Here is a 22980-nt window from a genome sequence, read left to right as displayed (position 1 = left end):
ACACAACCCTCCTTAACTCACAATAAAAACACATCTTTCGAAACTTCTTATGACCCGACAACTGGAAAGTTAGGTGTTAATCCAATCACATTTGGTTACTTCTTGATTCCACATACCCCTATGATTTACTTTTCTTTTCTAATCATCATACTGGCCTAAAGAGAAAAAGGTGTTGTTATTGTAAAGCAAAAAATTAAAAGGAAATAAACTTCTAGTAGATTTCCAAATATAAAAGGTTTTTCTCCACCGTTCTTAAATACTAGAGTGGAAGGTGCTTCATAGTTAAGATTCACAAGCTCCTTTCCACTATGGGATACTCTCTCAATTCCTTTCCTGAATCATAAGGTACTGTTTTGGGAGGACATATTGGCTTGAACCAGCAGGAATCACTGCTAGTGTAGAATGCTTGCAAGAGGTCATCTTAAAGGATCTGTTAAATAAAAAAGATGGGAAGTAAATTTTTAAAATGGTTTAGTATGTAATCTTTGCAGAGAATGTTGTATCATAATTTCTAGTATTATTTGTTATGGTAAACAAGACTTGTTTTCTTCTTCTCCTTTTTGTTTTGGTTTTCAGTGAGAGGACAAGGGAGGGAGAAACAAAGGGAGGGAAACGTTGATGTGGAGAGAGAAATACCAATTGACTGCCTTCTGTATGTGCCTTGACTGGGGACTGAACCTGCAACCCAGGCATATGTCTACCAGAAATTGAACTGCTGACATTTCGGTTTGTGGGACAACGCCCAATCAATGGGCCACCCTGGCCAGATTGTAAACATGACTTTTTATTATCAGTTTAATACATAGTATATGATTACATTGTGGGACTCTTGAAAGTACACTAAAAATGAATGAAAAAATGTTCTAATGTTATATGAGAGGAACTTGTGGGTTTGTGATAAAAATTTCCAGTGATAGCATCAACTCCAGATTCAAAAAAGTAATATATCTCAAATAACTTAATGAAAGCAAGGTGTGTTAAAAGATTTAAGATTCATATGGAAGTACTAAAACTGTTTCAAAAAATTTAAATAAAAAGTTCATATTTTAGATGATATGTTTAAACATGCATGCATAACAATCAACAAATTAAACAGTGTAAACAGACACATAACTGCTTAATCTGTGTTCCTAGAAGTCTACACATTTAAGTTAAAGCCAGACCTTTTTGGATCTCTTCGTTGGGAAAGCAGGAGAATGCCTTATTGTAAATGGTGTCACATATTTAGGCATATGCCTTATGTGCAGTTTCAGTTTGACACAGATTAAAAATGTCACAATGAAACGTATACTCATTTAGCTGAAATTGGGGAACCATACATATCAGTGTAGAAAAGACTGGTAAGGCAATGGGAAAAGTAGCAAAAATTTATTGGGAAAAGTGTAGGATATAAAAAAGAGTGCCAGGTAGTAAGACTCCCAAATGGTGTCTCAAGCCGGCAATCTGTGTTGTTGGGCTGACTCCACTGTGTCTGTGCTTCTCATTTGCACGTATAGCATCCGGTTTCTGTCTTCCATTCGCTGCATCTTTAACCATGCCCTCTTCTGATCATATACGTGTTTATTCATATTTTATTCAACAGTTAGTGAGCAGCTACTGTGTACCTGATACTATGACATGTGCTGTAGTACAAAGATGGTAAGACACCACTTTATCCAAAGCCCAGGCTAATACTTGTCACTAAAGCTCAGTGTGGGGGAACAGAAAGGAAAGTGGGATGAGGGAGGATGAGAAAGGATGGGGAGAGCAAAAGGGTCACATCCTGGACTCCCAGTTTTGTCAAATAGCTACAGACCCTGATAACGGAACTGGTTTGTATTTTGTTAATAGTGCCTTTTAATGCTCATTCTATTACCTGCCTTTTCCTAAAGAAATCCCTTCAATGGTCTTTGATCATTATATTGGACCAGCTCTCACTTTGTCTACTTCTGAATTTTCTGACCATCTGATGACTTCTTTTTTTTTTTTTTTTGTCTGCTTGCTGTCTAGCATGTGACTCCAACTTCTCGGAGACTGGCTGGCTGGCTCCATTAAGTAATTTGTAGATCTGCCAGATAATAACATCCGAGTGATTACTGCCAAATGTTTCCCTCATGTTTCAGCAATCAGAACTACAAATACCTGATGGCTGCACTTTGAGTATACCAGAAGTTCTCAAAGCATGGTCCTGAGACAAGCATCATTATTGTCAATAACAGCTAGAAACTTGTCAGAAATGCAAAATTCAGAGGCCTGACCCCAGATACTGAACCAGAAACTCTGGGGTGGGGCCGGGTTGGAGGGGGAGCAATCTATTTTTTAACAAGCCCTCTAAGTGATTTTGATACATGCTGAAAAGTTTGAGACCCATGGCTTAGAATGATGCCCATCCTCCCTTCCCACGACAGAGCGGTTTTACATGTCCACACTTCGCAGCCAGCCAGCCCTCGACTTCCTTTCCTCTGGGGGAGGAGCATCCTTTTTTGCTGACTCTTCAGCTTTCTAGAGGCAGCTCCTCTGTAAGGGCCTTAGACACCCCTATGGGGCACAGGTCCAGTAACTATACAGCTACTGGCTATTGTTTATTTATCTATGTGGCACTAGTTTTCTCAACATCGATTTTGTGAATTTGGAAAATGCAGGGAAGTTTAAAAATAAAAATTGAACTGTAATCTTACTTCTGAATAATAACCACTGCAAACACACATGTACCTTCTTCCAGTCACTGTTTTTAGAAAAACTTAGAATCATACTTCCCACATGAGTCTCACCCTGCTCCCTCCCACCCTAAGGAAGCCACCATCAGGATTCTGGTCTGCAGGCTTCCGGACTTTGCTCTCCTAAGTTTGTTCCCCACTGTGTAACTGTCAGCAGTATACGATATTGTTGTATCTATTTTAAATTTTTATGTAAATGTTACTGTACATATATATAGCATTCTGCAACTTGCTTTATAAAATTCAACATTATTTTGAGAGCTGTCTGTGTTGAGATATATCGATTTATCTCTGTTGCAGATATATTGATCCAATTCATTAATATTTAAAAGCTGAATAGCATTTTATCATATGAGTATATAACTACGTATTGGTATATCAATCACACTAACTTTTGGTTAGGGTCTGCACATTTTCAACTTAACAGGCAGTGCCAAATGGCTCTCCAAATTAGTTACATTGATTCCAATTTTTTTCTAAGTATAAATGTGTCTTTTTCCTTTAAATATTGAGTCATTACCACTTTGTACTTTATCTTTGTCCTGAGCATTTTATTATGGCATCAAATATTTTCCCAAAATACAGGTTTTAATTGCTGGATAGAAATGTCTTGGATAATTGTATATACTTTAATTATATAGATTTTTTCTCCTAAATTCTCACAATTATAAATAAACCTGAGATAAATATTCCTGTGTATAACTTTATGGCCAGTTTAACAATATTTGTTAAAATAGAATTAACTGGATAATTTTAGGGCCCTTCATAAATTTCTTTAAAGTGCTAAGAGGGTAGTTTTAAGAAAGCCCTTCAGGCCGTATTTCTCAAACTTCTGACACCTATACGTGCCCTCTTTTGCTAAAATAGTAACATATTCTTTGTGCCTCCAAGATTCTGGTAACTACTCTTCTATATAAACCCATCATTCAAGATTCAGTCAAGCTCTATTTTTATGGTTTGTATTATAAAATACAGTTTTTCCTCTTTTCTAATTTTTATAAATTTAACATAAAAAACTACCTATCCACAACATTTTCTCTCCACTTCTCCTGAAGATTCCGTTATGGCCTACCTTGTTCATAAGGCTTGGGCTAAGCCCAATAGATAATAGGCTGATATCCTGGATAAAGGATAGACCTTATACTTACGACATAATTTACATTTACTTCACAAACTGTTTTAGTAGTATTACTAATTTAATTCAAAAAATGTTGTGTATGTTCTAAGGAGAATATATGTCATAATTCTACCAATATTTTATTTTCCTGCTTCTTTTCCACATGCATATTCATCTATGAGAAATGGCTTGTGGTTAATTGAATTTTAGTGACTTGATTTCTTTACACTGGCTTTTTCTGACCACAAAGAATTCTAATTAGATGTCACCATGTTACAGGGACTATTCTGTGAACCCTCAGTACTTGCTCACACTTTGTTAATTCACTGACTCCTCTTAGTATCTGATTTTTTTTTAACGTTTGTTTGTTTATTGACTATCTCTACCCACAGGAATGTAAAACTCCCTCAGGGCAGGAGTCTTGTCTCTCTAGGACCAGTTTATCTTCCCAGTTTCAGACTATGCATATTCTCATTAGTTAACATAATTTTATATACTCTGATTTTTATGAGGTAGGCATAAAAAGTTGTAACAACACATGTCTAAAATGAAAGAAACATTTAAAAAATAAGCCAATAGAAGTTGATGAGTAGGTGTTTAGACAAAATATACAAAGAATTTTTTGCTTTAGATTTGTCCCTAATGATCTCATAATCTCTGATTGTAGAAAAAGTATGGGAGAATTTCTAAGAAAATTAATATGCTAACTTTATGCATCAGAGTTTTATTTATTAAGTGGTTTATATACTCACATATAATTTTAATTGAATTTCTAAAGGAAGCACAAAAATAAATAAATGCAACAACACAAAAATTAAACATGATGTTAATGCAATAAACCTTTTTCTCAATCTGCTTTACTGACATTCTTGTCAGGCTATGAATAAACTCACTATGCAGTGTTGATGCAAATTTTTAATGTTACACCCAAAACATCATGAAGATAACTTAAAAAATTTTATGAATATGACATCATGTAAATAATTAAGCAGATATCCTTCACAAATTTTTCTGAATAACATCAAACATAATAAATATTCTGAATATCACACAAAATTAATGGTAAAAATAATGAACTGATTTTTGAATCACATGATATGAGTAAATTCTGATAAATGTTTATGATGACATCACACACTGATCTTGTGCTCAGTAGGTTTACTTGGATACCAAGGAGGAGAGAATTAATACCTAATGAACTATTCATTTATCAAGGTGAGACTATGTAACGGGGTAATACGCCAACATTTAATATGTTATATAAATCTAAATCATTATTATACTCTTTAATACTGTGTTTCATTAGCCCATGAAACATTTCCAGTTAAATACGAAGTCTACTCCATTCCTACATTTGCAAGAGTGAACACCTCATCTTCTGCAATGGAGAACAAGGAGCACATAAAACCTACCTATATTTAAATTCCGAAACAGTATGGGCCCACAGTGATGAATATGATTGGATTAAGGCAACAACATCAGCATTAGTATTTTGGAGAGCAATGTCTGAGTGGCTACAAAATAATTATCATTTGATTTGGTAAAAAATGGATATACTTATAATCTTTCCATCATTATTAGTTAAATGATGTTTGTTACGGTAACCCTAAATGTTATTTCCCCTTTTCAACTATCTTTCATCTGTGTATATCAATGATTCAAACAGCTCCTTCATAGCACTGAGCCATCCCCCTAATCCAGCCTTCCCATCTGCTTCACCTTTCACCTATTTATTCAAGCTATGCATTTTTACTTATGAACACACTTATCTTGCAGTTAGATCTTTCATTAAAAAAAAAAACCTTCCAGTGGATCAGTCAGTCCCATTTTCACTCTGGTTGTTATTTCTACTTGGTTCCTATCTTCACTGTGCAGCCACCTCTTTTAAAACACACCTCTCAGATAGATCCTTTGTAAGAGACCTAATCTCTGCCAGGGTTTCTTTACTCATTCCAACCCCCTCCAGCACATTTGCATTTTATGTTTTATATGGTTGTATCAGGAACCTCAAGCACATCTTTCCTGCTCTGATCACTGAAGCTCTCTAGGTCTTGATGTCCTTGTCCTTTCAGTGCAGAACAGTGTAAATGTAAAAGGACACTACATAATGATAAAAGGCACAATCCAACAAGAAGATATAACCCTACTAAACATCTATGCACCCAACATAGGAGCACCTAAGATGTAAAGCAAATATTGATGGACATAAAGGAAGAGACTGCCAGTAATATAGTCATACTATGGGATTTTAACAATGCATTGACAACTGTGGGTAGATCTTCCGGATAGAAAATCAACAAAGAAATGGTGGCTATAAATGACACACTAAATCAAGTGGATTTAATTGATACCTTCAGAGTATTTTATTTTAAAGCAGCAGAATATACATACTTTTCAAGTGCACATGGAACACTTTCTAGGGTAGATCACCTACCGTTGTCACAAAACAAGTCTCAATAAATTTAAGATTGAAATCATATCAAGCGTATTCTCTGACTACAATACTATAAAACTAGAAATCAATCATAAGAGGAAAACTAAAAAAAAACACACAAAGCAAACATATCTTTGTGTGTTTTTGGAAAAAACATGTAATTAAACCATGAATGGGTTAACAATAAAATCAAGGTAGAAATCAAGATACCTTGAAACAAATGAAAATGAGGACACCATAACCCAATATAGAACACAAGACAAGCGGTCCTAAGATGGAAATTCATAGCATTACAGGCTTATCTCAAAAAACAAGAAAAATCACAAATAAACAATCTATCTTTACACTTAAAGATACTTGAAAAAGAACAAACAAAGCCCAAAGTGAGTAGAAAGACAGATGATAAAAATCAGAGCAGAAATAAACAAAATACACTCTAAAAGAAACCATATGAAAGATCGAGAAAACCAAGAGTAGGTTCTTTGAAAAGATAAACATGACTGACAGACCTTTAACAGGACTCATCAAGGAATAAAAGAGGGGGGACCCAAATAAATAAAAGCAGAAATGAAAGAGAAGTGACAACTGACACCAGAGAAATGCAATGGAATGTAAGAAAACATTACTAACAACTATATGCCAACAAATTGGACAATCTACATGAAATGAATAAATCCCTAGAAACATGTAATATTCCAAATTTAAATCAGGAAGAATCAGAGAATCAGGAAGAAACAGATTACAATTAGTGAAATTGAAGCAGTAATAAAAATTAAGACCCAACAAACGAAAGTCCTGGACCAGATGGTTTCACAGGTGAATCTTACCAAACATTCAAAGAACTAACTTACCCTTCTCAAACTATTCCAAAAAAAAACCTTAAGAGGAGAGAAGACTCCCAAACTCATTTAAAAGTGTTTTCTTTTTTTATCCAAGGACATGTTTTCATTTTAGAGAGGGAGTGAGAGAGAGAAACATCAATATGAGACAGAAACATCAGTTGGTCACCTTCTTGTACGCACTCTGACTGGGGATCAAACCCGCAACCAGGGTGTGTGCCCTGACCTGGAATCAAACCCATGACCTTTATGGGAAATGCTCCAACCAACTGAACCACATTGGCCAGAACCAGCTGCATGAATGAAGGTTCATTCATCAGTAATGAACCTTCAGAAAGGGAAACAATCTCATTCATAATTGCTTCAAAAGGAATAAAGTATCTGGGAATAAACTTAACCAAGGATGTAAAAGACCTTTACTCAGAAGATTCTAAGGCACTGAAGAAAGAAACTGAAAAACAAGTAAGTTGAAGCACATACTGAGTTCATGGACAGGAAGAATTAACATCATTAAAATGTCCATGCTACCCAAATCAGTCTAAAGAGTCAATGAAATTCCTATTAAGACACCAATGGAATATTTCACAGAAGTAGAACAAACATTCCAAAAGTATGGAACTACAAAAGATTCTGAATAGCAACAGCAATCCTGAGAAAGAAGAACAAAGTTGGAGGAATCATGCTATATGATACCAAAGTATATTACAAGGTCATAGTAATCAAAACAGCATGGTACTTGCATAAAAAGAGACATATAGGTTAGTGGAACATAACAGAAACCTCAGAAATAAATCCATGCCAAATTAATATTTGACAGGGAAGGCAAAAACATACAAAGGATAAAGATACTTTTTCCAATAAATGGTTTTCGGAAAACTGGAAAGATAGTGTGTAAAATATGAAACTAGACCGCCTTTTTATACCATACACAAGAATAAACTAAAAATAGATTAAAAATTTAAATGTTAGACTGAAAACCATAAAACTTCTGGAAGAAAAGGTAGGCAGTAAAATCTTGTACATTTCTCATAGCAGTATTTTTTCTGATATCTCTCCTTGGGCAAGGAAAATGAAGAAAAAATGAACAAATGGGACTACATCAAACTAAAAAGTTTTTGCATAGCAAAAGAAACCATCAACAAAATGAAGACAACCCACTAAGTGGGAGAACATATTTGTCAATAGTACATCTAATAAGGGGTTCATGTCCAAAAATTTATAAGAAATTTATAAAACTCAATACTAAAAACCAAACAATTCAATTAAGAGATGGGCAGAGGACCTGAAAGGACATTTCTCCAAAGAGGACATCCAGATGGCCAATAGACATGAAAGGATGCTAATCATCACTAATTATCAGAGAAATGAAAATTAAAACCACAATGAGATATCACCTTGAATCTGAAGGGATGTCGACCATCAATAAATCAACAAACAACAAGTCTTGGTGAGGATGTGGAAAAAGAGGAACCCTTGTGTACTGCTGGTTGGAATGCAGACTGATGCAGCCACTGTGGAAAGCACTATGGAGTTTCCTTAGAAAAATTAAAAAATGGAACTGTCTTATGATCCAGTGATTCTACTTCTGGGAATCTACCTGAAGAAACCCAAAACACCAATTCGAAAGAATATATGCACCCCTATGTTCACTGCAGCATTATTTACAATAACCAAGATTTGGAAGCAGCCCAAGTATCCATCAGTAGATGAGTGGACAAACAACTAAGATACACTTACACAATAAAATACTACTCGGCTGTAAAAAAGAAAAAATTATCCTTTCTGACATCATGGATGAATCTGGAAAGCATTATGCTAAGTAAGATAAGCCAGTCAGCAAAAGATAAATACCATATGATTTCACTCATATGTGGAATCTAATGAATAAAATGAACGAACAAGCAAAATATGGACAGACTCACAGATAGAGAGAGCAGGCTGACAGCTGTGTGGGGCAGGGGCCTGGGTGCAGGGGTGGAGGGATTGAGCACAACAGAAAAAGAAAATGAAGGAAGTTGTGGGCAGGGACAACAGCAATGTGAATTTTGGAGGCAGGGGGCTAGTGGGAGGTGGAGGATGGTACAGATGGGCTAAGTGGTTTTGGACGGAGACTGATTTGGGGTAGTAAACATATGATACAGCGTATAGATGATATGGTGCAGAATTGTGCACCCGACAGCTGTAAAATTTTGTTAACCAGCGTTACCCCAATATATTCAATAAAAATAAAAACAGTAATTCCCAGCCTCCATTGCAGTTAAGTATGGTCATGTGATGAGATTCTGACCAAAGAGATGTGAACAGAAGTGACACACTGAACTTCCTGGTCACATTCTTCAAAGGAAGTTGCTGGTCTCCTACTTCTCTCTCTTTTGTCCTTTCTGTGAGCTGAGAGCAATAGTGTGAACCACTTTGACATCATGGGCAGGAACACATCCCAGGAATAAAGTAACAAAATAAAAGAAACCTGTGACCTTGGACAGAGCTACCAACTTATCCTGGACTGCCCACCTACCTCTGCACTGTTAGATGACACAGAAAGAAACTCTTTTTCAGTCATTGTGTTTTTTTAATGACTTGGTTATAGTAGCTCATCCTCTTACCATCTATGGACTGGTTTGGTATTAATAACAAAACACTACATTTAGGTTATTTACTTATAAAAAAGGAGAAGAAAACAGTATGATTTCACTCATAGGTGCAATCTAATGAATGAACTGAACAAGTGAAATAGAGACACACTCGTAGAGATAGGCTGACAGCTCTGTGGGGGGAGGTCAGGAGGTGGAGGGGTTGAACGAAATGGAAAAAGGACTCATGGGCATAGACAATAGTGTGGTGATTGCAGTGGGGATGGGTGATGGTGGAAGAGGGTGTAAGTGGGATAAATGGTAAAGAAAAGAAATACAACAAAAATAAATTAAAAAAACATAAGTACATCACAAAAAAGTATTGGCTCTATACTTGGAAAACATACTATTTCTAAAAATTTAAATGTTATATCTATAGAATAGCTAATTAATATTTTCCTGATCCTTAAAATATTATAGAAGTTTTTTATTAGAAACAGTTACAAGCTTTGTGTCTAGTATTATGCTATTGCTCTTTCTGTTTTAGCTAAGCAGAGAAAAAAAGATATGGAAAGCTGGAAAGAATACCTGTTAACCTGAATGATCTAAATACTAGAGAGAAAATTAGGCTAGCCTTTTGATTGGTTCTAAAATTCTTCACGGTGTCACCCTTAACTTTTCTGCGTAGACTACCTACCATCTCCACCTTGACCTTCTTGTTCTTCACTACTAAACCAGTATCTATTTTTTTCTCAGTTTAAATGTCTATTCCTCAGAGAGGCCTTCCAGGTTTCTCTAATCATTATTTACTTCCCAGATGTAAATTGGATCCCCCCATATAATATCTAGTAATTCACATACATTTCTACACATAACTGAACTTTCTCTTTGCTCTTGCCATTTTACATGACTGCAAAAAAAAATATGATTGAGACACCTAACTTCAAGTTAAAGCTTTCATTTGTGCCTTTAAAAACATTTAGGGAAGTGCTGCCTGTTAACAGCAGAGCCTCCTCTACCTCTCCAAGCTGCAACCAAAGGAGAAGGGGGTTAAGTAAAGAGGTCTCTATACCAGGGCTTACGAAGCAGCACATTTGCTGGTGGTGAAGCACCTAAGAAGCAACTGGCTACCAAAGCCTCTTGCGAGAGCGTGCCCTCTACTGGAGGGGTGCAGAAATCTCATCGTTACAGGCCTGGTACCATGGCACTTGGTGAAATTAGATTTATCACAACTCCACTGAACTTATGATTTGCAAACTCCTCTTCCAGTGACTGGTGCGACAAATTGCTCAGGACTTCAAAACAGATCTGCACTTCCAAAGTGCAGCTGTTAGTGCTTTGCAGGAGGCAAGTGAGGCCTGTCTCGTTGGCCTTTTTTGAGGACACCAACCTGTGTGCTATCCATGCTAAATGTGTAACAATTAAGCCAAAAGATGTACAGCTAACATGCTGCCTACATGGGGAACGTGCTTAAGAATACACTATAATGAGAAACATTTCATTGTTAAACAAATCTCTTCTTCCTTTCATAGGTAGTTCTGAGCATTAGGTATTTTCTTCTGCTGGGGTCAAAAGGTAACTAAGTATATGATTCCAAGTGTGAAATAGGGAACAAAAAGCAGGTATTAGCAGTTTTTCCATTTTCATTTGTATGTGAATTTTAAAAATATAAATGCAGAGAACATAAAGCATTAATGCAAGTCAAAATATTTCAGTGAAGTAATTCAACTTTATAATAATATAAATAAACCCGTTAAATTTTTCTGGACAATGCTAGTATTTGGATTTTTTTAAGAACAATTTCTTTTTTTAAGTATATTTTATTGATCATGCTCTTACAGTTGCCCCAATTTTTCCCCCTTTGCCTCCTTCCTGCCCAGTACCCTCCTTCCTTTCCAATAATCCACCCCCTTAATTCATGTCCATGGGTCATGCATGTAAATTCTTTGGTTTGTCCATTTCCTATACTTTTCTTAACATCCCTCTGTCTATTTTGTACCTACCATTTATGCTTCTAATCCCTGTACCTTTCCCCCCATTCTCCCCTTTCCCTTCCCCCACTAGTAGTCCTCTGAATGATTTCTCTAGCTATGGTTCTGTTCCTCTTCTAGTTATTTGCTTAATTTGTTTTTGTTTTTTAGACTGAGTTGCTGATAGTTGTGAGTTTGTTGTTATTTTAATGTTGATAGTTTTGATAGTCTTTTTCTTGAATAAGTCCCTTTAACATTCAATAGAGTAAGGGCTTGGTGATGATGGACTCCTTTAGCTTTGCCTTGTCCGGGAAGCACTTGATCTTCCCTTTCATTCTAAATGATGGCTTTGCGGGATACAGTAATCTGGGTTGTAGGTCCTTGCTTTTCATCACTTTGAATACTTCTTGTCAGTCCCTTCTTACCTGAAAAGTTTCTTTTGAGAAATCAGTTGATAGTTTTACAGGAAATCCTCTGCAGGTAACTCCCAGCTTTTCTCTTGTTGCTTTTGAGATTCCCTGTTTATCTTTAACCTTTGGCATTTTAATTATGATGTGTTTTGGTGTGGTCCTCTTTGGGTCCAACTTGTTTGGTACTCTGTGTTCCTAGACTTGTATATCTATTTCTCTTATCAAGTTTTCTTTCTTTCAAGTAAGTTTTCAATTTCTTGCTCTTCCTATTCTTCTGGCATCCCTATGATTCAAATATTGGGACTTCTGGAGATGTTCCGGGCTCTTCTTATTCTTGCCTCATTTTTTTGAATTGTTTCTTCATTGTGTTCTGGTTGATTGTCTATTTCTTCTTATGTTCCAAATTATTGATTTGAACCCCTTCCCTTCACTCTTAGTTCCCTGTGGATTTTTCTATATTTCACTTAGTGTAACCTTCATTTCTTTCCTTATGTTTTTGTCTTAGTTCAGTGAGTTCTCTGAGCATCCTTATCACCAGTGTTTTGAACTCTACATTTGACAGGTTGGCTCTCTCTGTTTCTCTTAGTTCTTTTTCTGGGGTTTTGTTCTATTTTTTCATTTGGGCCATAGTATTTCCTTGTCTCCTCCATTTGGCAGCCTCCCTGTATTTGTTTCTGTGTATTAGGTAGAGCTGCTTTGACTCCCTGTCTTAGCACACCAGTTAAGTTGTATGGGGTGGAGCCTTAGGTATTCATGGGGTGGGGCAACCAGCTTCACTGCTTTGTGGCACTGTATGTGAGGGTGGGGTCAGAATGGGGATGATGATGCTGAGGCTCACTTATGACTTACCCCATTTCCAGTCACTTCATTCCCTTCCGGTAAGCAACTGGCACCCCTCTAGCTGCTGCCCTGGTGGTGGTTCCCAGAGCGGGTGGGTTTGTGTCCCAGCCCTATAAATGGCTTTTCTCAAGAGACTGGCAGTTTATGCCACTGTCCTAACCTCTACTGGTTTTTACAGGCAGAAGTTATGAGGTTTTATGTTCCTGGTGCAGAAACCCTGGTCTGTGTGGTCTGGCCTGGGGCTGGGATTGCTTGTTCCCAAGGTATCCCTCCTGATTTTATTCACCACATGGGAATGTGGGACCACCTGGTTTGCCAGAGGCCTATTTGCTGCTGCCTTGCCACCACCACACAGTGTCCTCTCTGCCTTGGCTCCCGGTCTCTACCCTTTCTATCCATCTGGATGAGTAAGGCTTCTGTAAATCCTTGGTTGTTTGGACTTCCGTACAGTTTGTTTGGCAGTTCTGGGTGTTTTTGTTTTGAGGTTAGTTGTGATCTTTTTTACGGTTGTGCAAGAAGGTGAAGTGGTGTCTACCTATGCCTCCATCTTGACCAGATGTCCAAGTAAATTTCTTTTCTTTTTAAAATTATTTTTTATAGTTGTCCAGTTACAGTTGTACCCATTTTCCCCTCATTACTCTCCCTTGCCCAACCTACCTCCTCTCCCACATTCAATTCTCCCTCCATGGTCTCTGTCCATGGGTCTTTAATACTGTTCCTTGACTTGACCCTTCCCCTTCTTTCTTTACTTATCTCCCTCCTCCCTCCCCTCTGGTCACTGTCAGTTTGTACTGAGTAAATTTCTTATGGATGGCAACTAACTGGTGTTTGTAGCATTTTAACCATACAGTAGATTCCATCCATTCAGTATACATTTCTGAGTTGTCATCCTACATGCAAGCACATGTTTTTAATGTTGTCTCTCTTCTGTGCTGTTCCTGTAAGCTTGCTATTAAAATACATTAAAATACAAAAAATAAGGGAGTGAAAAGTGTGGGTCTGTATGCATGTGTTTAGAAAACATATGAATAGACAACAAATGAATAGAAAATGCTTACTATTCATTTTACCTTCTTAAAAGTTAAAAAGTGAACAATTACCAGCTCCTACATACATATCCTTAAAAAACAGAGAATTGTTTTAAAATAAAGTAATAACAGAGAACAGCTATATGTTCATTGATAAACACAGTATAATTCTGAGGGAAAATAGTTTATAATGTATTTCTGTATTTTAGTCATCAGCGGTTTGTTACTTTTGCTTTTGTATGGTACAATGAAACTTCTTATAGGAAATATTTATAAGAAATGCTTGTTTGTGTTTACATAATCTACTTAAGAGTACACTAAGCAAGTTTAAGTGGATAATTATTATTTTATTATTTATTTATTTATTTTGATTTTATTGATTATGCCATTACAGTTGTTCTATTCCCCCTTTCATTCCCCTCCACGCTGCATCTCCCACCCCTACCATTCCCCCCTTTAGTTTATGACCATGTGTCTCAAGTTCTTTAGATTCTGTATTTCCCAGACTATTCTTGCCCCCCTATTTTCTACCTACTGTCTCTGCTACTTATTTTCTGTACCTTCTCCCCCCTTTTCCTTCTCCCACTCCCCTGTTGCTAACCCTCCATGAGATCTTCATTTCTGTGGTTCTGCTCCTGATCTAGTTGTCCTTTTAGTTTGCTTTTGTTTTAGGTGTGGTTGTTAATAACTGTGAGTTTGCTGTCCTTTCACTGTTCATCTTTTTTATCTTCTTTTTCTTAGATAAGTCCCTTTAACATTTTATATAATAAGGGCTTGGTGATGATGAACTCCTTAAATTTGATCTTATCTGAGAAGAACTTTATCTGCCCTTCCATTCTAAATGAAAGCTTTGATGGATAGAGCAATCTTGGTTGCAGGTCTTTGGATTTCATGACTTGGAATACCTCTTTCCAGCCCCTTCTTGCCTGTAAGGTCTCTTTTGAGAGATCCGCTGACAGTCTGATGGGAACTCCTTTGTAGGTGACTGTCCCCCTATCTCTTGCTGCTTCTAGGATTCTCTCCGTTATTTTAATCTTGGCTAATGTAATGATGATGTGCCTTGGCGTGTTTCTTCTTGGGTCCAACTTCTTCGGGACTCTCTGAGCTTCCTGGACTTCCTGGAAGTCTATTTCCTTTGCCAGGTTGGGGAAATTCTCCTTTATTATTTGTTCAAATAAGTTTTCCACTGGTGGCTGTTCCTTTCCCCCTTCTGGTACCCCTATAATTCGGATGTTGGAGTGTTTAAAGTTGTCCTGGAGGTTCCTAAGTCTCTCCTCATTTTTTTGAATTCTTGTTTCTTCATATTTTCCTGTTTGGCCATTTTCTTCTTCCTTCTGGTTCACTCCCTTGATTTGAGTCCCAGCTTCCTTTTCATCACTATTGGTTTCCTGTGCAATTCCTTTCATTTCAATTAGTTTAGCCTTCATATGTTCCTCTAATTTGTGACTATAATCAACCAGTTCTGTGAGCATCCTGATCACCAGTGCTTTGAACTGTGCATCTGAAAGTTTTGCTATTTCTTTGTCACTTAGAGTTATGGGCTCTGGGGTTTTAAGATCTTCTTGAGCCATTTTTGGTCTGTTCACGCTCATTAAGCATGAGGAGCGGAGCCTTAGGTGTTCACCAGGGCGGGGCTAGGCTGTGACACTGTATGTGGGGGCGGGGTCAGAGCGGGGAAATGAGGGCCCCTTCTGTTGCCTCCCGCTGCTGGGGCCTGCTTGGTGCCGTCTCACAGCCCACTCCCTCGCTGGTCTACCTGCGCACTAATGAGAGACCACAGTCGACCCGCCACCCTGCGCCCTCGCTGGGTCTGCCGGTTGCTCACTGGGTTGCTCACTGGGTCCACCTGTTGCAACCCCGCATCTGGGATCCTCGTGCCTGAGTCCGTCTGATTGAGTTTTCTTGTGCACCCCCACTCTGCCAGCTGCTGGCTTTGCCCCTCTTACGGGTCAGGCTGAAGAATTCGTTGTTATCAGACTTCTGAAAAGTTCAATTTTCTGTGTTCTAGCTGTGTTTTCTGTTCCTAATATTTTGTTGTCTCTAAACTTGGTTGTGTGAGAAAGCACGGTGTCTCCACCTATGCCTCCATCTTGGTGGAAGTCTCTAATTTCGTTTAAGTGGGTAATTTTTACATGTTATTCATGCACTACTAGTCTTTTGGTTACTCAAAATACAGCTCAATATATAGGTTAAACCACTGTTGAAAAAAAGATGTACATCAATATTGCTTTTTCCCAAAACCATACTAAGAATGAAACAATTATGAATTATGCCCATTTGGGGTTGTGCCATATTATAAAACAATTAATATTTATACACTCTTACTATAAAAATATTTAGCATTTTTTAATTCACCTGACAGTGGATGTAAAGTTCTTTCTTGGCATAATCACTTCTGTATAGAGGTAACAACCCCAACCACCACTCATAACCTTGAAACTCAGGCTGTTCCTGGAGTAGAAACAGGAAGACTTCTCAGCCACGGAAGACACCCACCCGAGGACACTGTCTCTAAATGTGTGTAACTACCTAGAAACATGTAGGTCCAATCAACGTCTCTAGCGAACATAATTAAATGTACAACATAACTGAAGTCTAATAAGTTGTCTGATAAGGTCTCTCAAGAAACAAGAGGAGAAAATCATTTCTGTGTGGATTCTAGAAAGGGGGGCACAAAGCATACAATCTCTAAGCCCCATGAAATAAATGATGTTTTACTGTTTTTATCAGTAACTAAATGAGTAAGTAGTATATATCTGTAAGTGTTTAGTGGTGTCATATCAGAAGTGTCTCAGGGATACTCCATTTAGTATTGACTGCTCACTGGGATGAGAGTGGCAGAGAAAATGCAACAGCCAAAAAAAAAAAACTTATGTGCAAAGAACTCAGGTTGGAGAGGAAAGGAGTTTCAATATCACAAAGCTGGGCATAGTGTATTATAGAGCACAAGCTGAAGAAAAGCAAAACCTGTAGAAAATGAAGTCTTCAATTTAACAAAAAAGGAAGCCAAATATAGGACCAAGTTACAAAAGGGAGAAATCTAAGCCAAATCTATCTGTAAAAGTGTTTGGCTTGTATACAGCTTGAGAATAATCATCAATAATAGCAAGTTAGTTGACAACATTTAAATTAAAAATTTCACATGAAAATTTGCATTTCCTGCTTTACCTGATAAACTGGACAGAAGGGTGTCACTAGGTCAACATGCCTGCCTTGCGACAATTATCTGGAACTTGGTTCTCCAGCTCACTGCAGCGGCTTCCTGCTTCATTCCCACCAGACTGGCCTCTGTAGGCACTTGGGTTTCCAATCTCTGGAATAGAAAGGACCTCGAGATAAGGCTTGAGAGACTCACTCACTTCAGCCCTTGAGAAGAGGTACGACTGACTTATTTTTTTCAATGACCACTTAACCTGCCTGCACTTCATAGTTTCTTTACAAGGGTATAGGATAAACTAGTGGACCATCATGCATTATTAGTATATAGAGGAGCACCAGTAAGCCAGCTAAAACTACAAGCAGAGTGAACTTCAGTAAAATTGAGCTGACCCTGAGACTGTGACGATTCTTGAATTAGAGGAGGTACAGTTTTAACTTCAATCCTTTATCTTTCCTTCTTTCTTAGCACCATCATCGGCAAGATCACATTATCATTAACTTATGAACTCATGTTGGGGTCAAAGAATTATGGAACCAAATTGTATATTACCATTATTAAGAGTATTAATTAATTGTAATTATTAGAAAATGCCATTGTTTTATTTTCTGACTTTTAAAATATTTATCTTTTAACAAATAAGAAAATAATTTTTATAAGGACTTTCAAAAGTGTTCTTGATACCCTATCACCCATCACTCTATTGTGTCCTAGCCACCAAGGAGATGCTGACAAGGCCCTGCCTCATCCTGGGTAAAATCATCCTTGTGACAGGTCCAACTCATTCTGCTCTGTTTCCAAGGTTTGGTGGATTTCTTTTTTTTTTTTTTAAATTTAGTTAGATAAGCTTAGGCTTTTATTTTTTTCTCATTTTTTTACTGTTGTTCAAGTACAGTTGTCTCCATTTCATCCCCCCACCGCCCATCCCATGATTATTTGGAGGATTTCACAGGTGCTTTGATATCATTAAGTCAGTGACTTGAATACCAGGTGTATGCATTTCACTCGAAGAAAACAATCAAACAAACACATAGGTCATCTGGCTTACAAATTAATTTCTTGTAAACGTACATTGTGTAGATGGTTTGTATTAGACCCTAGAGGCCATCATCCTCGAGAGCAATGGCAAAATCAATTTTTAAATGGAAGCATAAGGACCACATCCCGGGCCATCCCAGTTACTCCATGGGGTGCGCCTCTACCTTTGAGGTCTTTCCTGATAGCCAGCCTACTTTTTATTTCTCTGTTTGATTTTAGGCCAAAGGAGGACAGGGAAATGTGCAGTATGTGGTACAGTAGCATGCTTGAGCATTGCTATTCCTCAGGGAGCAGCCAGCAGAGACAAAGGAGCAATAGAAGGATGTGGGGTTAAGTAACTACGTTTCCATAATCCTGAAATACTGTAGGCGCTGCAGGCATTATAGTTCACGTTTTAAGTATTTATTGGGAAACTGCATTTGAGACACTGAATGGATGGTAGGAACCCAAACATAAAGAGAACACTGTCCCATCTCAAGGAGCTCACTGCCTGGGAGGTGAAAGGTGGGATGCTGGGCATTCAGGCAAACAGGCAATTACACATGAAATGATACTGGCGTTGATGGGGACTAAGTATGGAGTGCTAAGGGAGCACAGAGAAAGAGCCAGTCACGACTTCAGAGATCAGAGATCAAGGTCAGTTTAGGAGTCAGGCTACATTTAAAGATGCACAGAGGTTAGAAAGGCAAAGAAAGGTAAGGGACTTGAAAGTTCACCTAATCCATGTATATACTCTTAATTCCAAAAGATTGATATTGCAGATGCTACATTTTCTCTGGTAATAACAATGTCAATATTGTACTCTTTTTTAGACGGTAAGCAAGCATAAAGGTCTCATTTTGTCAGAACTTTTAACCTTGAGATGTGGTAAGTCACGAAGCATTAATGAATATTTTCCACAGAAAGATCTGGATGTCTGCCTAATGCCTGAAGTAGAAAGATGACCTGACATCTAAATAAACAACTACTGTTTTCTAGAAGAAATATTATCAAAAAAACAATAACTTACTTCAATAAGTAATATTATCAGTGAGTACATTGAAAGCAGAGGCTAAAAGGAGCAAGATATGGATGAGGGAGTCTTAGCTATGGAGAGGTTCCAAACTTTAAGTATATCCTTTGTTGCAGAATAGCCATGGGGATGTGAAGTACAGGATAGGAAATGGAGTAGCCAAAGACCTTATACAAATGACCCATGGACATGAACAACGGGGTGGGGATTGCCTGAGGAAGTGGGAGGTGCTGGGTGGAGGGGGAAACAGAGGAAAAATTGGGACAACTAATAGAATAATCAATAAAATATAATTTTAAAAAGCCCATAAGTGACGAAAATAAGATGGCTATTGTGTTAAACTTATTTTATCCAAATACATAGGAATACTAGCTGACAACTCTCTTACCATCTTATGGAAACTAGGTTGAGCACTTTATACATGCATGATTTAATTCTTGTCACAACTGTGTAAGAACTAGTATTTTTTTCTTTTCTAGAGTTGAGGAAATGGAGGCAAAAGAAATTAAGTAGCTTTACCTCCTCTTTTCCTTTGATAATTTATATCCCCCTTTTCTACTTTATTTTTTTCTCCTTACTATTTATCACTGACATATCACATATTTTCCTGTTTGTCTTATTATTGTCCCCTTTGACAAAAATGTAAGGTCTGTGAGTACATTAATTTATTCATCATCAAAAAAGACAAAAACCTACTATTTTTTGCTTTGGGTTCACTAGCTCCTTGAAGACTGGCTTTGTATCTCAAGTTTTTTATTTCTAATGGCACAAAGTGCAGAACCTTACACATGCTGCAGCCGAAAATATCTGCTGAGTGAATGATGGGCACGATTAATAAGGAAGCATATGCTGAGCCCTCGCCATTCTCAGCACTGCACACATCACCATCAGACTGGGCAGTGCAAAACACCACCAGGGTTCTTGAAGAACTTAACATTTAGGAATAAAAATAGGTAGACGCGTGAAGGATATGTACGGTACAAAATAAGTTCACACATTTCATTACTTCCACTCTCCAGTCATCTAATGACAGGTAAAAATGTTTATTCGCTGCTCCTCCTAAGATACCCCAGGATCTTACTGCATTAACCTTTCTTGAAAATGCCAGAACCTCTCATAACTCTGTGCCTATGCATGTTGTTCCCTGGGCTTAGAAAGAAAGAACTTCCGTTTGCTTAAGGCAGCCTTCCTTCCTTTAACTAAACTCCAGGGTCAGCTCTTCCATGAAGCTCCCTCCAGCCTCCTGCTTAGAGTTACTTTTTCATTTCTCTCTCATTCTACAGTGCTGTTTACATAAAGGCAATAGCACCCACCACACACATTTCTGTTTCATACATCTTTGAGCTTAAGGCTGCCAAACACATTACCAGGTTCATGGGATGCAAACAGAGAGCTTTGAGTCAAATTATTTGTTTTTCTTACCTTTCGAAAATTCTAAAGAACTTTTTTCACTCCCCTAAAATATAACTACAAATACAAAAGTTCTTGCTAATAATAAAGTAAGCCCACTCAGTGATATATAGGCTAATTGCAGGAGGCTGAACAGAATCACTTTTCTTATTTTATTTTCAGCACAATTTCTAGATTCAGGGAATGTATCCAGTGCCAAAAAGAGTGTCTGGGGTATGGATAATTACTTGTTGACTAAATAAATGATATGTACAAACCGTGTCATTAATACTAAGGGGCATGACATAAACTAAATGCACTATAACAAATAATACACAGAACAGCGAACTAAAGATCTGGAAGTTTGCGACTGCAGTGTTCTAGCTGTAACTTTCAACAAGACACTTAAACTCAGATTTAATGTTTCAATTTGTACAGTTAATCGATTGGGCCAGATGAGTGGTTTTCAAATTATTTTAGTTGCAGCCTTCTTTTATCCAATAAACTCTAAATGAACCCTCCATTATATAAAACAGAACAAGAGATTTGCTAGTAGTAATTCATCTTATAAGTCCAAAGTATGATACCACTTATCAAAATCTATCAATGAAAATAATAAACCATTGACTAACAATAAGTATGAAATCAAGGGACATGGGTAACAGCTGCAATTTTAATCATCATAGACAAATGGCAAATGGTTTTGGAAATATTAAGATCTTTGCAATTAAAATAGTCCAGATGTTTGAAAGATGAATAAAGAAAATCTTGTTTCCAAATTGAATGATTATGTCTAATTATTACTCATGTTTCTGGTCATGAACACAAAGTATTCAAGGGCAACTAACCAAAACATAAATTAAGCAATAAAATTTCTTTAGAATATACAAGGTCTGTACAGAAAAAGTCCAGCCATTGCTAATATAACGAGAATAATTTGTGTGACATTGATGTAACCTGGCAGCCAAAGAAAGTGGACTGGAATGCACATGTATGAACAATGAGGACTTCACTGTACTAGTCAGTAGGAGCAGATGTCTTTGAGTGAGCATGTGTACTGTGTGGTCATCACATTCAAAATGACTGAGTAAGAAGAGCAACGGATCTGTATCAAATTTTGCATTAAGCTTGAACATTCCTCCATGGAATGTATTCAGATGACTGAGAAGGCTGAAGCTATGGGCAACTGGTGATTGGCAGCTTCATCATGACAATGTGCCCATTCATGCATCACGTCTTGTGCAGAGTTTTTTGGTGATCACCCAGGTGACTCCCTCTGTAGCCCAGGTTTGGTGGCTTGCAACTTCTGGCTTTTTCCAAAACTAAAATCATGTTTGAAAGGGAGGAGATTTCAGGCTGTCAAAGTGACTCAGGAAAATATGATGGGGTAGCTGATGGTGATTGGGAAAACTGTGTGAGGTCCCAAGCTGCCTACTTTGAAGGGCACTGAGGCATCATAGTCCTATGTACACTATTTCTTGCATCTTCTTCAATAAATGTTTCTATTTTTCATATTACATGGCTGGATACCTTCTGGACAGACCTCAGTAGATATAAGAATAAATCCTCAGCTGCAGAATGCTTATTGATTTTAGAGAAAGAAGAAGGGAGAGGGAGAGGCAGAGAGAAAGAGAGATAAATGTAGACATCAATGTGAGAAACACTGATTGGCTGGCTGCCTTCTGTATATGCCTTGACCAGATTTTACCCCTGAACCCAGGTATGTGCCCTGACCAGGGATTGAATCCAGAACCTTTTGGTGTATGAGACGATGCTCCAAACAACTGAGCCACCTGCTCAGGGCTCTTCAATATAATTTTATCACATGAATTTACCGTCCCAAACTGTTAAGGAGTGATAAGGATATATGGCAGACAGATGCTTCAACATCTTGTTTGTTTTTATTCAATGAAGCATACAGATGCTGCAGCAGTGGTCTGGCTCACATAATTTGATTTGGATATATAACAATGAACTAAAGTTTTATAAAAAACCCAGCTAAAAACATAAATATAAAAATACATATTTGTAAGTTAAACACCTATATAAAAATTGGTAGTAAAGCTTTTAGTCATAGTCCATAATACAAACTAGCAGGGAAGCTTATTTTTTGTTTCATGGTATGTTCATATTATAAATTGGTATAAAACATCTAAGTGTGCATTTTATTTTCATTACAGTGTTAAAATACTTAATATATTTTAAATTTATATCTAATATTTAGAAAACTCTGAAGAACCTCCTCTGTGATGGATTTTCTTCTAATCCTTTTGATTCTATCATTTCTATGTAAGCTAGAAAAGCAAGAAAGACTTTATTAAGGACTGCTGGTCAATATGGAAGTGTCTGTAAACATGCTTTGCCTTCTCGTGCAACCACAGAAATACAATTAGACATCAAAACAAATAATACCCAGAGCTGTCAGAAAATGAAGATCAATGGAAGAGACTGACAACCAAGGATTTAAAGAAGCCACATTC

At 37.3% G+C, this 22980-nt stretch overlaps 1 protein-coding gene across 10 annotated transcripts in view; it reads right to left on the bottom strand.

Annotated features, from left to right (window-relative positions):
* Window positions 1–22980, bottom strand: part of MBD5 (methyl-CpG binding domain protein 5) — a 461494-nt gene that overhangs the window by 58967 nt on the left and 379547 nt on the right. For all 10 annotated transcript variants that reach the window (XM_053670699.1, XM_053670694.1, XM_053670695.1 and 7 more), the window contains one exon: window positions 17073–17217. The gene's annotated coding sequence lies outside the window, so the exon portion shown is untranslated. The remainder of the gene's footprint in view (window positions 1–17072; window positions 17218–22980) is intronic.

Source organism: Artibeus jamaicensis, unplaced genomic scaffold (genome assembly GCF_021234435.1).
Source record: "Artibeus jamaicensis isolate MK-2021 breed Jamaican fruit bat unplaced genomic scaffold, CSHL_Jam_final contig_603, whole genome shotgun sequence".
Classification (NCBI taxonomy): Eukaryota; Metazoa; Chordata; class Mammalia; order Chiroptera; family Phyllostomidae; genus Artibeus; species Artibeus jamaicensis.
This window is presented reverse-complemented; position numbering and strand designations above follow the sequence as displayed.